This window comes from Halyomorpha halys, unplaced genomic scaffold (genome assembly GCF_000696795.3).
Source record: "Halyomorpha halys isolate HHAL.00 unplaced genomic scaffold, Hhal_1.1 Scaffold692.1, whole genome shotgun sequence".
Classification (NCBI taxonomy): Eukaryota; Metazoa; Arthropoda; class Insecta; order Hemiptera; family Pentatomidae; genus Halyomorpha; species Halyomorpha halys.
The window spans coordinates 282,398-298,484 of NW_027113553.1; the positions used below are offsets into that span (position 1 = coordinate 282,398).

General features: G+C 31.8%; 1 protein-coding gene across 1 annotated transcript in view; it reads left to right on the forward strand.

Annotated features, from left to right (window-relative positions):
• LOC106685446 (uncharacterized) overlaps positions 1-16,087 on the forward strand; it is a 213,943-nt gene that overhangs the window by 77,025 nt on the left and 120,831 nt on the right. Inside the window, exon 2 of the mRNA XM_024358894.2 lies at positions 7,759-7,803. The gene's annotated coding sequence lies outside the window, so the exon portion shown is untranslated. The remainder of the gene's footprint in view (positions 1-7,758; positions 7,804-16,087) is intronic.

A 16,087-nucleotide genomic window follows, 5' to 3' on the forward strand; every position in this document is an offset into this window, starting at 1 on the left:
TATTACAACCTGTTCACAACAAGTTTGACATTTATTACTAATGGTTGCAGTCTAAGTCAGTATCTAAGTCAATAAGTCTGAGTATTAATTTTCGCAATCGGAATCTATTAAAACAATTTTTAAAATTAGCTGAGAAGTAAATTTTGTTGATAGTTCGTTCAGAACGATATGGTTGTTCTCGTGAATGATAATAATAACAAGCGAAGTTTCGATACCAATACAAATCTCTCCCAAATGACTATTTTCAAAAACTTAATCAGCTTAAACTCGATTCTTTCAGTTACATTCAAGGGGTCTACCTATCAGATCTTCAACGTGGTAAATTGTTTATGAAGACCACCTCAATGGTTTTGATATAGCTTAGAAGATTAATTAATGTAAGAAAAGAAATAAACAAATATTGCTTTACTAACCAAAACGAATAAGTATATTTTTCTCTCTAAGTACCTCTGTTCGCCAGCTTTGACATCTAGATACTGTCTACTGTTCGATGTATATAACTGAATCCCTCAAAGGGGTGGCTGGGTGCAGATTCAAATGTTCTTCAGATTTCCATAATACGTATTTATGCTATAGAACAACGTGAGTACAACACCATGAGAGGGAGAGGATAGAATAGATTGGGCCCACATATATTATTTATAATTTTATTTTTTAAGTTAACTGTTATTGGTTAGCCTCAATAAGTGTTGTTCTTTCATTAAGTTTCTCACCTGAAAAAGATAATGGTTTCCTAAATTCTAAGTTTTTAATATTAGAATTTTTCAGGATAGAATGCTAGAGTTAAATAATCATGCAACCGAATAATAACGAACACTCTGGAATACTATATTTTTCCCATTATTGTTAAATAATTTTTTTAAACTTTTCCTGGCCGCAGAACCCTTTCCGTATTATAAGAAAATGGCGGAACTCTTTCAGTACTATTAGGAAAACGGCGGAATCCATTTGGTACAAGTAAGAAAATGGCGGAATCCTTTTGGTACTTGTAGGAAAATGGCAAAACCCTTTTGATGGAAGTAAGTAAATGGTATAGCCCGTGAATTTTCATTTGATACACATATAGTGTCAAATACCTAAACTGGATTTGGTGAAAGACACAATTCTTCCTTTTTCAAATAAAATACTTTATTTCATATGATCAGCAACAAGGTTTCGAGAAAATTCCCCATCTTTAGGTTGCTGATAAAAATAACTTATATATAACATATAATTATCTCCTTTCTTGTCATTCTTGCTAATATATCATAATATTAATGTCAAATACCGTTTTTTTATAAAAGTTGTGTCAACTTCGTCAATCAAATTGAGGATATCTATACAAAACCTGTGAAAATTGAAGAAAATCTGAGATGGCAAGGTTTAAATTGTGTTGAGTTGATGTGGAAAGACCCATTCCTAAATTATTTTTTTGGAATCTCTGTTTCACGTAATCCCTGTTGGAAACTACAGCTCTTGGTCCTGTAATTTAGCTTAGTTCATTTCTGATTCTTTAAGTATCTCATAATTGAAAACTAAGACTATTGAAAAGCGATTGGTACGGACGTTCTAGAGGTAAGACGTAATACGACTATGAAAAGACAAACCATAAATCAGGTAATACTCCTCACTGATTGAAATCCTAACTGATTGGTCATAGCTAAACAGCGACCGACATAAAACCGTCCTAAAGAGACAGCCACTCCCGCCAAAGAACAAATTGCCGGCAGAAGAAAGAGGCCATAAATTTGACAGACCTACAAGATAGGGCAGCCACGAACGGCCTGCATCAGATACCTCGGTCAGTAACGCTGTCTGCGGCAGATAGCCTTCTTAGGCGATAATACATGTCCTCACGAAGAGGAGGAGGAATGTAGCCGATGGTACAGGTGTCCTAGTGGTTGTCTAAGTGTCACCAATTAGTGAATGGTGTTGATCGTCATCATCCATGAGAGCAATGTCTGTCTAGAAGACCAATGTGAGTCTTCTTTATGCTGCATGAATCAGTAGCACTTACGAACGTGGATTTTTAATACTAATTCATAGTATTGTGTAGCTATCTTGCAAACATCATTTTTATTATTATTATTATCTGGATATTTTCGAAATGTATACCCATTTTTTTTACAGAAAAACACTACTAATTATCGCATTCATGTTACCATTTGTGTCTATTTTTCATTATAATAGAACCTATCTCTGTAATAAAATACATTTCATGTAATGTTAACTTACACCAAATTAATAACTGTAATAATGATCGTTGTTCTCTAAAAAGGGGAAAGAAATCCAATACTTTTTCGGACAGTATGTTTTTTACTATACAAGCTCTGAAAAATTCTTTTCGGATGGTGAATCTATAATATATTTGGAAACATTACACATATTCAATTGTATTTCACACTATCAACCCTTAAAGCGACTGCTGGACCCAGATACACGTGTTTGTCTTATTTTTTACATAAAATCCATATTTTTCGTATTCATCCTTCGTTTGTTTGTTCCTTTATGGATTTTTTGCTTTACAACAAATTTACTTGTTGTATATATGTTATACAGTTGTAAATAACGATATATAAATGATTAAAAAAAATATATGTTGATTCCAAAGAAAATTTTGGAAAGATCAATCATATTTGTTGTGTATAGTATAGGTTACAAATAAACAAGTCATGAAATGAAGTGGTTCAAATTTTTACTAGACATTATTATTTATTGTGAAATATTGCCTCCCCCTAAAAGTATCGCCCATTGAGTGATAATACTGGACTGTTCAACTCCTGGTTCAGATCTTTTCCCTTAGTTATGGATTAAATCTGAAGTCTGGAGAATGTTCTTGAGCAAATTTTGGGGTTGGGTTTCATTCTTACAAACGTTTCAGTGTCTTTGGTAGTAGACTGTTGTGAAAACATTTTTGCACTATCTTGTTTTATGGATGTACTTCTTGAAATAGCTACGCAGTTACTATAATACATAAAAAAAACTAGGTCTCATATAATTATACCATTAACTTCATAAAAATTATGGCATTTATTTTCACTAATGAAGAACCCTTTTCCTTAATAGCTGCATTTAGTCTGGAGTGTTGGGAACTGAATTGATTAGATTAGACGCTTCATTCTCAAAATGTAATAAGTGGAAAATATTCCCAAACCAATCCCAATGTATCTACTCAAGTATTTCTGTCAGTTACTGCTTCGTATTTAGCATACTTCGATACTTTTTTGAAACTAAGCACAGTACGGTCTAGATATTCTTAATTATATCTAGTGGACTTCACTAGCATTAAATTGTTAATTACCCTCAGTTAGCAACCTCTTTCCTTCCAACTTCGTGGTTGCATTTCTAGGCCAGGCGTTAAAACAGTGTTGTTTGTGTTTCGGTGTATGGCGGCCACAGTCCAACCTGCGTCAACTAAGAGTACTTTCTTTCTGGGTTGGTAGATCGAAACTAGCACAAACTGCTTCCAAATACTTTTATTTTATTTTTACATAATCTGTTTATGGAATTCGTAAGTCCATCTTCAGATTTGAATCTAATGAAAAAAAAAAGTTGAGGATCTGCTATTTTTCTACTTTCTACTATTTGTATCAATTGTTGTTAAGAAATAAATTAAAGGAATAACAGAATGCCAGTTAACAATCAATTTTTAACAAAAAAATATAAAATAGAAAATAGACTGCTCCTTTAAAATAACATGTATAAAAAATATAAATATTTCTGTACAAAGAATATCATAAAATACCTGAATAAAAAATAAAATTGTTGTAATTCTAAATTAACTAATAAAAAAAAAATCAGCTAGTGAATACAGAATCAAAAAGAAATGTATAAAGAAAAAAATTAAATTTTTCTTTCATTCTCTTTACTACTCCGGTAGTCTTCCAGGTACCTATTTAACTATTTCATTTTAGTGAGGGTTTGCCTGTACTGCTATAATTTTAACCTCTTTGTATATCTGTCCCATATCAGTTCTCCACTTTCCAGGCCTGTTTTTTTTCATAAAAACAAAAATTCTTTGAATAAACAAATTTTTGATAAAACTATAGAACATAGCAATTATTAGGAAATACCAGGTTTCGGGCAATTAGACGATCTCCAATTTATGAGTGAAAGAGGGATTTTAATGATAGGTTATAAATGTTTTAGCGATTTTTCGATAAGCGAATATCCTGTTACTTCTAACATGCAACTCGTGGCGGTCGAAGAGGCCTCAAGAAAAGGTCAGAGGTACACCCACACTCAAAGAGGATAAGGAGTGTAACGGTGATGGATCGCACTGAACATAGTGAATAGCCCTTAGGCCGCTACACGACTTCTATACCTTGTGAGTATTAGTGGATATTCCATCTTCTCTAAGTGTGAGAACCCTGCTTTATTCTCGAGTCCGCATATCATAGAAAAAAAAAAAATGTGTGAAATATTTTAGTGATAACAATGATTTAGAGTTGATGTTGTATATTGCATCATTTCGTTGGAAATGAACCCCCGGTTTATGATGATAAGATTTCAGAGGTTTAAATCATCATCTAAAGAAGATTCCCAAATAAAACCTGGAGTAAGTTATGCAGCAGTAAATAACGAACTGACTAACTGAAAGTTGCAAGATCAGACTTCTGCAGATCAGGGATTATGTAAATGTTAGGAAGAGGCAAAAAGTGACTAATCATACATTTTTTAAATTGTGATAGTAATTTCAGATTTAGTATTTTGTCACTTTGAATTCTGAAACAAAAGAAAAAACAGAGCATGTACAATTCCATATGTTATATTTTGAAAAAAAAAAAACATTCCTTACATATATTTCATTTATTTTTTCTAAATAGCATCATATCGACGTCGGTGGTTTCGTTCTATCGTCAGGAATATACCGCTATATAGTTCTTCTTTTTTTTCTAATATATCTTCAGACTAGTGGCAAAGTGGCATTTCAGAATATTTCTCGAAGAGAACGCTGCTGCAACGAGAGCCCGTCGTACCATAAAATTTTTCTGGAAAACGATTCGATCTCTTAGCTATTGATAAAACAAGAATAGAACAAGGTTGAAATTTCGATTCGATCAGTCAAGTAGATAAAATCATACGACGATTTTTGTAATCTAGTTTTATAGGCCCCTCACTTGTTGCAAATGCTAAGTGTGCGCTCACAGCAAGGACGTCAAACCGATCTATTTAAGATTAATCTATCAAGCTGGAGTTAAACTAGAACTGAGTAAACGTAATTCGACGGGTTTGACATCCTTGGCGTGAGTGTATTCCTAGGTCGATCTCATTCATATCTGGTATACAGTTCTTATACCAATAAATGATGTGAGTTTTTATTCGCTGACGAATCAGTTAAAGGCTTTAAAATCAATATTTTTTTTTAAAAAAAATTTAATGTGATTTACAATTGTACAATAATAAATACAATAAGTAAATATGATGTATGTTTCATATACACTTGAAAATCTTGGGAAGGAACCACCCATTGGTGGTACTTCAAGCATTAATTTAAATTATAAGGTACAGTTGCCATCTTCTTTTCAGACGCCTTGGAGGATTATCAGGGATTGTTAAGGATGAGAGATTAAGAATTAATGGGTTAGGATGGGTAAGGAATTTGGAATGAAAAGACGCATATCTGTTTTGGGCCAAATCTGCAACGAAAGGGATGTTAAGCTCTTTGTGAATGAGTTTATTTGTAACGTAATAAGGAGCATCAAGGATTTTATGTAGAATTTTGGATTGTAAGGATTGATGCGCGAGGAATTCGATGGTTTGGTAAAGACCCAGAACTCAATTCCATAAGTCCAAATTGGTCTGATTATCGTAGTGTATACTAATTTTTTGTAGTGAATGGGAAGTTTAGAGCGTTTGTGAAGTAAGTGCTGTAGCGATCGGAATCTACGAGCAGTTTCTTGTCGTTTCAGTCTTGTGTGAGGATTCCAAGTAAGTCTCTTGTCAAGATGGAGTCCTAAGTATCGAATCTGTTCAACAGGCGTTAGTGGAGTATTTAGAAAGGATACTGTAGGACAGGAGGGTAGAGGTTTACGACGGAGAGTAAATGTGATCTGATGGGATTTGTTTTGATTCTCCAGTTTTGACACCATACTTCAATAGATGTTATGTGTGTCTGTAGTGTTTGTGATGAATTAGTTGGGTCGTTGTTTACAGACACTATACATGTGTCATCAGCGTATGTTGTTAGGACTGTGTTAGGGTGGGTTGGGATGTCAGCTAAAATCAATAATAGAAACCATGAGAGAAAATAAAATTTGATACAGAATATAAACGAAAGGTGGCAAGGTAGAGAGTAAAACGGATATATATATAAAAAGAAGAAAAACAAAAAAGGTAGAGTAAATGTGTGTTAGCTTTTGGCGAAATGGAAACAAAAACTCTATCATGTCCTAATTAACGAAGAGATTTTATGATCAGATTTTCTCTACTGTGAAATGAGAATTATTTAATGGCGTCTAGATCAGTCCAAATAAAAAAAACACACAAGAAAGCTTTCAAGAAAACATTCAGCTTTCTCTTGATATAACCGAAGACATCACACATACAAATTTCTTCAATTCGTCAAGCTGAAATTTTTTGATGAAATGAAGTTTTTTTTTTTTTAAATGCAATTAATTGATATATATTTACTTAACCCTCTCCACGTTAAAAAAGGGCAAACGGCCAATAGAACACTGTAAGTTCAATATACAATTTGTTTTGCTTATATAATTATAGTCATCTCACACATTCAATTATGTCTAACTGTTATCGAGAAAATATCATAAATTCACGATATCATTGGAGAATGTTCCAGATAGGCCATTTTGGCATTATATCCTTTGATGCATCCATGACCCACAATTCATGATTAACCCTTGCTTTCCACTCAGCAACATTTCGAACGTTACATAGCAGCAACTCGACGATAATTTTTTGATTACATCCTGGAATCGTGATATTATATAGTACAACTTCAGAAACAAGTAATGAAATTTTGTTTATATGCATTTGTGGACATTGTAGATCGTAGATTTAAAAAAAAAATATTTTCTATAATTTTCTACGGCATTGTAATTTCCAATCTGCATAGTAGGATTTGTGCATTAAATCTGCCCGTATCTGAAACTGGTCTTCACTACTGCTTACTTACGAGACTCCAAGATGTTTGGACGTTTTAATATTTTTATAAAAAAACTAATTCACAGCATTGCCTTATTACTGTAGAGATCTTTACTATTCGACGCTTTAATACGATATGAGTTCTTGTAAATTTCTGTTCTCAGTTTTTTTATTCTCAGTTGATTTATTCATCATGAATCTTGTTGTTTTTATTATATTTGGGTCTGTTTTTAGCCATTTTGATAGAACACTACAGGAAAAAATGAGTTACTTAAAAAATTGTGGTGGACTAAGTTCATTCTCCGTAATCGCTGATAAACTTTCATGTCCCCTCAGGGAGAGGACAGTCGAGTGCAAACGGTTAATATATCCACACAATGTGACGTCATAGTTATTATACCAAACATACTAGTTTAGGAGTTTTCTGCTGAGGCTAATATTATTGTCACATTGGTATTTCATATTTTGCTGTATTATATTTGTTAAGACTTTCCAGGGGTGCTTCCATAAACTGGGACTCGAAGACATAGTACTGGATGTATTCAGTCAATAGTTTTCCATATGATCCTGGCCTAATTGTTCTAAGGTTATCCTGTAGAGTTTTATTATTATTGTTTTTTAATTAACATAGATGTTTATAAACTTCATAAACTGATATTGTTGTTTCATTTTCAGGATTGTATTGCTGAGTTACGACTTGGTGAAGGTCTTCAGATAGCGGTAAGTTTGTTTGTTTGGTTGTTTAGTGGCGCCAAACTTCATTGGTCATCAACGCCATTTATATTTTATTTAATTTTGCTAATATTCGTTAAATTTTATTTATTTTTAATTTTTTAATTTTTTTTTTATTTATTTTTTTTTTTCTTCCGATCAAGTTATATTTTTGTCAGTAAATTTTGTGATTTTAAAAACTGGAACACCAATTCTATTGCCTTATCATCGTCTCCAATGGTTTTTGAGATATCTTGGCTCAGTCCCAAGCTATTGAGGTGTGGTGTAAAATATGGGCATCGTTGTAAAACATGGCTTATTGTTAGATTGTTATTGCAATACTGGCAGTTCGGAGGTGTTTCTTTTGATATAAGATAGGAGTGGGTGAGCCTCGTATGACCTATTCTCAGCCTAGTCAGTACAACTTCCTCTCTACGGCATTTGCGACTGGAGGTACCCCAGGGCTTGACATCCTTTTTAATAATTTTTAATTTGCTCATTGGGCTTTCGTTCCACATAGATTGCCATTGATCTTTGACTTCCTTTACAAGAGATACAGATAGCGGTAAGTGTTTTAACTGGTCCTGAATTACAACGCTGATAGAATAGTGGCCTTTAATGCAAAAGCTATGAATAGTTGGATCATCAATCTCTGTTATCTCGGAGATGCAATAAATCATCCGAGGATGATCAGAGCGGAGATGGGATGTATACCATTCTATTTCTGCCCTTGATTGACGCCACCAACAATTTTTGCCTATCCAATGTAGAAATATAGTGAGGTGTACGTATCACTCACTTTCAATTACCATCCTACTTTGACTTGAAATCAATCCTCGATCGTTTCAGAACAGACCAATTTATTACCTAATACTTATCCCTTACTAATATTCCAAACGAGTCTTTCAGTTGACAAATTGACTAACTCAAATTTCAAAAGCTTTCAGAATAATATTTCTATTTGAGAAATTTACATTTTTCTTGTGCAAAAGTATGGTATAGATACAAAAATATAATAGTTTACTAAAATTTAAATTTTCCTCTGACCATTTATTCAATATAAATAGTAGAATCAACATTGAAAGTACTAAGAATGAATTTATGGAGGGAGTAAGACTCAACTTCCTTTAACTTTGCCTTAAATTTGAGTCAACTGGAAAGATCAAATAAAGGTTAAGGGAGATACAAAACTAATCGTTTAATAACTATGTTGACATTAAAACAGTATCAGGCTGGTAAAAAACAAAAACTGTGCATGCAAGTCAAACTCTTTTATTTATTCGGTTTTTGTCATTTCTCACTACTCTCTTCGATTTTCGCTATTATATCTTTGATGCGCGGTCATAAGGTTAAGCTTAAGTCGAAAATATGAATTTTTCAGGAGAGCTAAAACGAAGTTCAAAACATTATGTAAAATCTAATTATTGATGTTTTTGTAATTGTTATTTTTATGATAAAATATAGTAGTAAGGCTATCTGAAGCGTAAAGACCTTAGCTCTAAATTGGTGCTATAATAGTGCTCAAAAAGTTACTTAAGCTCTTATGACCGCTCATCAAAGACATCCTCAAATCATTGGCTTTTTAACGATATATTGCACGTCTATATTACAACTCTTATTTTCATGAATGGGTTTTAAAACTTAAAAAAATATTCATTCTGTAATTTTCTTAAATTAACTCTAATTACAACAGTTTCCAGAAAAATACAATTATTATTTCTGGTCGCAAAATTTTAACATTGTTGTATTGCAAAAGTATGGCGTAAATACAAAAATGAGATATTATATATATGTATGAATAATTGACTATTATTTCAAATAATGAAGAATATGATCGGGGTTGCAGTCAAAAGATAGTTAACAACTATTTTTGATTCTGTTTTGATAGTTTACTAAAATATAAATTCCGCTCTTATCCTTTATTAACTTAATTATTTTATGGATTTAATCATCCTGTTAACTGACAGACTCAAGTATTAGTCAAGCTAAATTAAAAAAGTTATTACTTAATAACTATAGAGACAATGTCATCAAGTAGTGAAACTGTGCATGAGCCCGCTAGTTAGAACTCTTGTTAAAATTACCTTTTATTTATGCGTTTTCACCATTCTACAACATATTTTATGACTTTATACGTTAAATGGTATTTTTTTCTAAAATCTTTGGATTCCTTAACGATATATAATAGGATTTTATTGCTATTCATATTTTCAGAAATGTATTTTCTACCTGAACAAATATATTTTCCATCTTATCTCCTTGAGCTAATAATAAACTCCTTTCATAATTTCTATTTATTTATTTTCTACAACTACTAGAAAGATCAAATGGCTAATTATTTCAAACAAAATTTTTTCAAAGATACTTTAGACGAAGCCATTTTGAAAACTAGGCATCTAAGTGCTGTAAAACTATTTCGATGAAGGCTAAGACATAGCTGATATTAATTAATATTTAATTGTATATCGTTATGTCAATTTAAGTCAAAATCGTCAAAGCCATTTTCGAGAAAATCGAGAAATGTGAAAAATCGATGGGACTTCAGGTCTATTTAATGGGAAAAGTTTCTCTTTGATCCATGCATATATTTCTAAGCACAGTGCATTAAATATTTCTTTTCATTTTTTTCTAACCTTAAATTCTCCAGAACCTCAATTACTCGCGCTCGAGCAAATACATAGTTGACCCGATTGTAAATGATGGCCTATTAAGTGGCAATTCTAATTCAAACAGTAATTAGTTTATGGTTGACAAGTTTGCACTAAACTTTTGACTTCACAGACTAAAGATTTATTATTAGGAGTCTTCCAGATGTATTTTTTTTAAACATATGACTAATTTTCAACATCAAAGTTGATTATACGAAATTTATTTTGGTGATAATTTCAAATTAAAAAAATACATTGATTTATTCAATTTCACAAAATTATCCTAAATATATAAATATATTTATATATTTATCTTAACTGTTACGCTAGAAATATGTCGTAGAATTCTGGAATGTTTATTGGCCTTTCTGAGAATAAAAACAAACCAGATATTAGTTTTTATCTGGATGTAGGCTACTGTGTTTTATGGGCTATTTCATGGTGTAAGAACTGGCCAGGACGGGGCTTAATACCTGTGTAGGAGCTTAATACCTGCGTATTTACACTTTGATTAGTGTGGTTACTGTATAGCTGCAATTTGAAGGTGTAATTATCTGGAGAAGATTGTACCCATTGTACACCACTTACCCCAATTTACCGCTCCAGGAACCTTCGGTAGATGCATTTTCCTTATATCTTCACAAACCATCATGACTATAGCTATTAACGACTGATTTTAATTATTTTTAGTATTTTTGTTTACTGAAAGTATTATCGATTAAAATGGATATCTTTCAAATAAGTAACACTACTTTCCTTTGAAGCTTTCTGTGCGATGAAATAATGAATACAGGAAACGTCTTTATTTTTAAATACGGATTATTTCCCCTCTGAAATTGAAAAATGAATTAAATAAATCTCACAAAATACATTTCCCGTAAGGTATGTTTTAATTTTCTAAGCAATTTTTTAAAATTTACTTACTATCATCAATATGTGAAATTTTATTCTATTTGTTTTACTCAGGATAAAAAAGGTTACAATTGTTTTATTGATGTAGCTTGTTATAATAATTATTGCATAATTAAATAATAATATATATGCAATAATAATAATTATAATAATTAAATGCATAATTATAATATTGCTATAATATATAATGCATAATAATTATTGCTATTATGAAGTTTCAAAATTAAAGACAACATTGAACGGAGAATGGGTATTTCTCCACTTTAAAAAAGTTAATTAATATTCATATAATCATAATTAATACTTGTATTAATTTATGCTTTCGTAAAGTAATAAAAATAAATAACTATAGATTGAGCGACCCCACAGGTTTGACTCGGATACCATCAATCACTGTCTTCACGGTAACGTCCAAACAAATTCAACTTAACCATATTTCTTTCTCCTAGGAATATTTTATTTGAAATAACCAATAATTTAAGCTTATTTGTTATTAATCTATTAGAAATAGCCAATTTATACTTTTATTTTGAGGATTATGATTATATGGTTTAATTTTTATCTCTCTCTAACCACTCAAACCCCCTAGTTTCTAATCTTACATCCTCTTCCATTCCTGACAATCCTCCGAGGCGCCTGAAAAGAAGATGGCCACGAGACCAGCTAATGTAAAATGTCATTAGAGTGCTACCAATGGGTAGTTTCTCTACACGCCTGTAACACTCCAATTTAACCTAGATCAGATTTACTAAATGTATTATAATGTACAGTTGTAAATAGCAATAAATAAATATTAAAAAAAAAATTATCTACACCTATAACTAACAAACGGCAATCGTACTGGTATATAAAAGTGATAAACATTCTTTTCAAAATATTTTTTTTTATAAATAATATGAATATGAATTTGCGTATAAATTGTTTATTATTTTTTATCAAGAGTTAAAAGTTATGAAATAAACTCTGACGTGTTTCATAATGTTAAGTATTTAAACAAAACTTAAGGGTGCTATCCCTTCAATTGAATGTTGCTGATGGGAGCGACTAGTAGAATGTTGGCTACTCAAAATGCAAAAAATAAATAAATGAAAAAAATTATATATTTTTTATGATTATGATTATTACTAGATAAGATCTGCATTTTATTCTTTAATATCTCCATGTAAGTAAGAAAGTAATTAGCAGATGTGTAAATAATTATTTATAAATCATAGATTTTTGTTAAAATACGTAATATCAAAAACTGACACTTGGGCTCTTTTAAAGCATAGCCAGAATAAAGTACAAACTAATACTATCACCTTTATAGTTGGTATTTGGTATGATTTCACTGACTTGTGTCGATGTTGAATTATACTTTTTTACTCATAAAATATCATTATTGGTCATCCCCAACATGAATAAAAAAGTATTAGTGTTTGTACTTGGTACTTTATAAACTTGAATTAAAAACTAATACAATTAGCTTTCATTGTGAAACTGGCCCAGGTTGTTTCAGGTTGATCAGTATTTGACAGAGTTAATTGGTTTTTTATTTTTTTTTTTTTATTCGTTCTCAAAAACTCGTGCTCTACCCTAGTTGATTAAGCTGACAATTTAAGTCAAACCTTTGCATATTGTTGTTTTATGTCAAGCATATTTTTGAGAAATTAGTAAATACATCGTATTTCTGTACGATGCATTTACTAATATATCCCGCGTTTCTTGACGTGCTTTTTTGTAAGTGCCACCCATTGGCTAACGGGCCTCACAAATGCCCGGGGGGGGGGAGGAGGTGGTCAGGGAGTTTTGCATTATTTTGTGCTTGAAAAAAGCCCGGATGGGACCGGGGATCCGATCTGACAACCATTGTTGGTAGACTGGCGCGTTACCACGCTGCTACCGCTGCCCATCGCTATTATTGCCCAAATATAAAGGCACAATGATCGAAATATTACTGTAATCATTACAATTCTTTGAAATAATATATTTTGATTACATTCATAATAAGATAAATTTATTTATTTTTTACTTTGTTTTTATTTTTATGAAATAACGGACGATCATGACCAAGCTGTTTTTTCCTCTCAAATCTCATTCAAACCCAGTATAATACCGTTATATTAATGCATATGAATCGTGATAGTGATGCAGAGATTGTTTCATTCATTTATCAAAAGCGACCTGTAGCCTATGCCTAAAATAGGACCTGCCCTATCGATTGGTTATAAGCTGATCCAGTCATCGCCAGTTATTTCCATTCAGAAACAGCCCTGACAGAACAGACATGACTAGGTCAGTTCGTTGTCGATCCGAAGAACAATTAGATGAGTTATGCAAGAGCAGCCAGGGAGAGACAGAGGAGTCAATGGTCCCTATCTGATGAGCCTTTGAATAAGCTGCCGATTCATCATATCTTCGTGAGAGCAGTTCTAACTACCTGCCTGTGGAAGATTGACCCGCATAGCAAGCGTCTTCTTGTCTTCCACGGCCCTGTAGTAGCGGATCGATTGATTACCTTATTAACATCCGAGTCACCAATCAGCCTCTTCCAAATCTGCTCATGTCATTCAGTCATATCTTCAGACTCATATTTATGACTTTATACTTCAGCACTGTAAAGCAAACCTTCTGATTTCGTGGTGGCTACCAATGGTGACTCTAGAATGTGGTTCCCAAAATGTCTGGTGTTCCGTAAGTGTATGCCAGGATTTCGCTTACGAATGCCTCGGGATTGTAGCAGTTATAATAGATTTTTACAATGATTTCGCAATTTATAAGTAGGATTCATTTATATAAAATGGCAACACCATTACCTTCGTATAATAGTTTTTTAAATAATCGACTCGTTTGGGAACTGTTCTAGAAGGCTCCTGTACACTGACATGATTTGTTATTTTCTAATCCAAAAAAGTTTATATAGAACAAACTGGCACTATAATTCTTCTATACTTCATGATAATCTGCGTATGACTACATTTGAAGAATAAAAGCCCAAGAAGGATAATTCTGGTGGTATGATGAATTAGTTCTATGCACTAAGAATAAAGCAGTAACTGTAAAATTTATTTATTTTCATTCACCATTGCACTAAAATAAAATTGTTTTTTTTTTAAATATTTATTTATTGCTATTTACAACTGTACATTATAATACATTTAGTAAATCTGATCTAAGTTAAATTGAAGTGTTACAGGCGTCTAGAGAAACTACCCATTGGTAGCACTCTAATGACATTTTATATTTGCTGGTCTCGTGGCCATCTTTTTTTCTGGGGCCTCGGAGAATTGTCAGGAATGGAAGAGAATGCAAGATTAGAAACTAGGGGGTTAGAGTGGTTAGAGAGTTTATAATGGAAGGAGTGATATCTGGTTCGGGCTAGATCGATTACATAGGGAACATTAAGGTCAAAATAAAGTAATAACTATAGATTTCTATTCACTTACTATTTGCAATGGGTTTTCATTTATGTATTTGGAGGAGGAGGAGGGATTCATGTTGTAAAAGAATCTTTAAATATATTCACTTGATTAGGTGATTTTTTTTTCATTTATTTTGAAAAATATAACCTCTTTTATTTTTCTTTCCTCTTTCTTTTTTTTTTTTCTTTTTTATTCTAGACTAACTGAGAATTATTATAATGTTTATATAATTTTTTATTAAGAATCTTTTACTATTTGTTTTATGTAAGTTTCAATGAAGTAACATATCGTCGCTTAAGCTGTAATACGTTGCGACTGAAAAAAATCAACAATACGGTTTTAATAATTTAAAAAAAAATATATAAAATCAACACATCATTCTAGAGACATCTTGTCTCAATCGTCGTTTTGTAGGACACTTTTATGTTTTTTTCTAACTGAGAATTCTTTCAAGTGCCTTAACAATGAAGTATTGAACGGATTTAAATAGTAAACATTTATTTTCCAGAGTTATGAGGTATTAGGGCTTAAGCGACGATATATCCTGTAACAGTCCTTAGATTTCCTGAATTACCATCTACTATTTCACGTCTATACCTTTTTCCTTCAGATTCATCTCCCAACTTCTCTGTTATGTCCTTACTGAATTAACTCTGTAATGAGATTATCTATAAACAGACTACGAAACCTCAACAGCTCGAGCATGTCTTTTTTTTTCTTCAAAAGACCCAGCCAACCGTGTAATGTATTCAGTCCAGAGAGCCTATTATTAGGCATAATACCGTTATGGGATTTCAGTTTACATTCAGAAACATTTAAGTTTGTTACTTTTAATTAAGCCTCTTGTTGTAATTATGCTAATGGGGATTGACAACAGGTGAATCAACTCCTTTTTGAATATTATTATTTCTTCAAAATAAAATTATATATATGTATATATTTTTTATATGATGATGTAGTTAGTGGTGTTTATATTAACGTTGGTATATTATTAAATTAAGAATTGATTCTAGGTTATTTTCATCGAATGAGACAGATATTAATGATTAACTTTATTATCTTATGATATTTATAAACATTTAGCCCCGTGTTGTGTTGATTACAAAAAAAAAAAAAATCAACCAGGAAAAAAATCCACTTAACGGCCACTTATACTTTCATTTCAAATGAAGCCTTCTTCAAAGCAAGCAAATAGTTGAACACAGCTGAGATTTATTTTAAAACTGAAAAAGATATGTAATTATTAAGAAAATTGATTTTAAAGCTACAGTCGGCTGCATACAAAAGATATCTACAATTGTATGTGTATATATATATATATATACACATTGT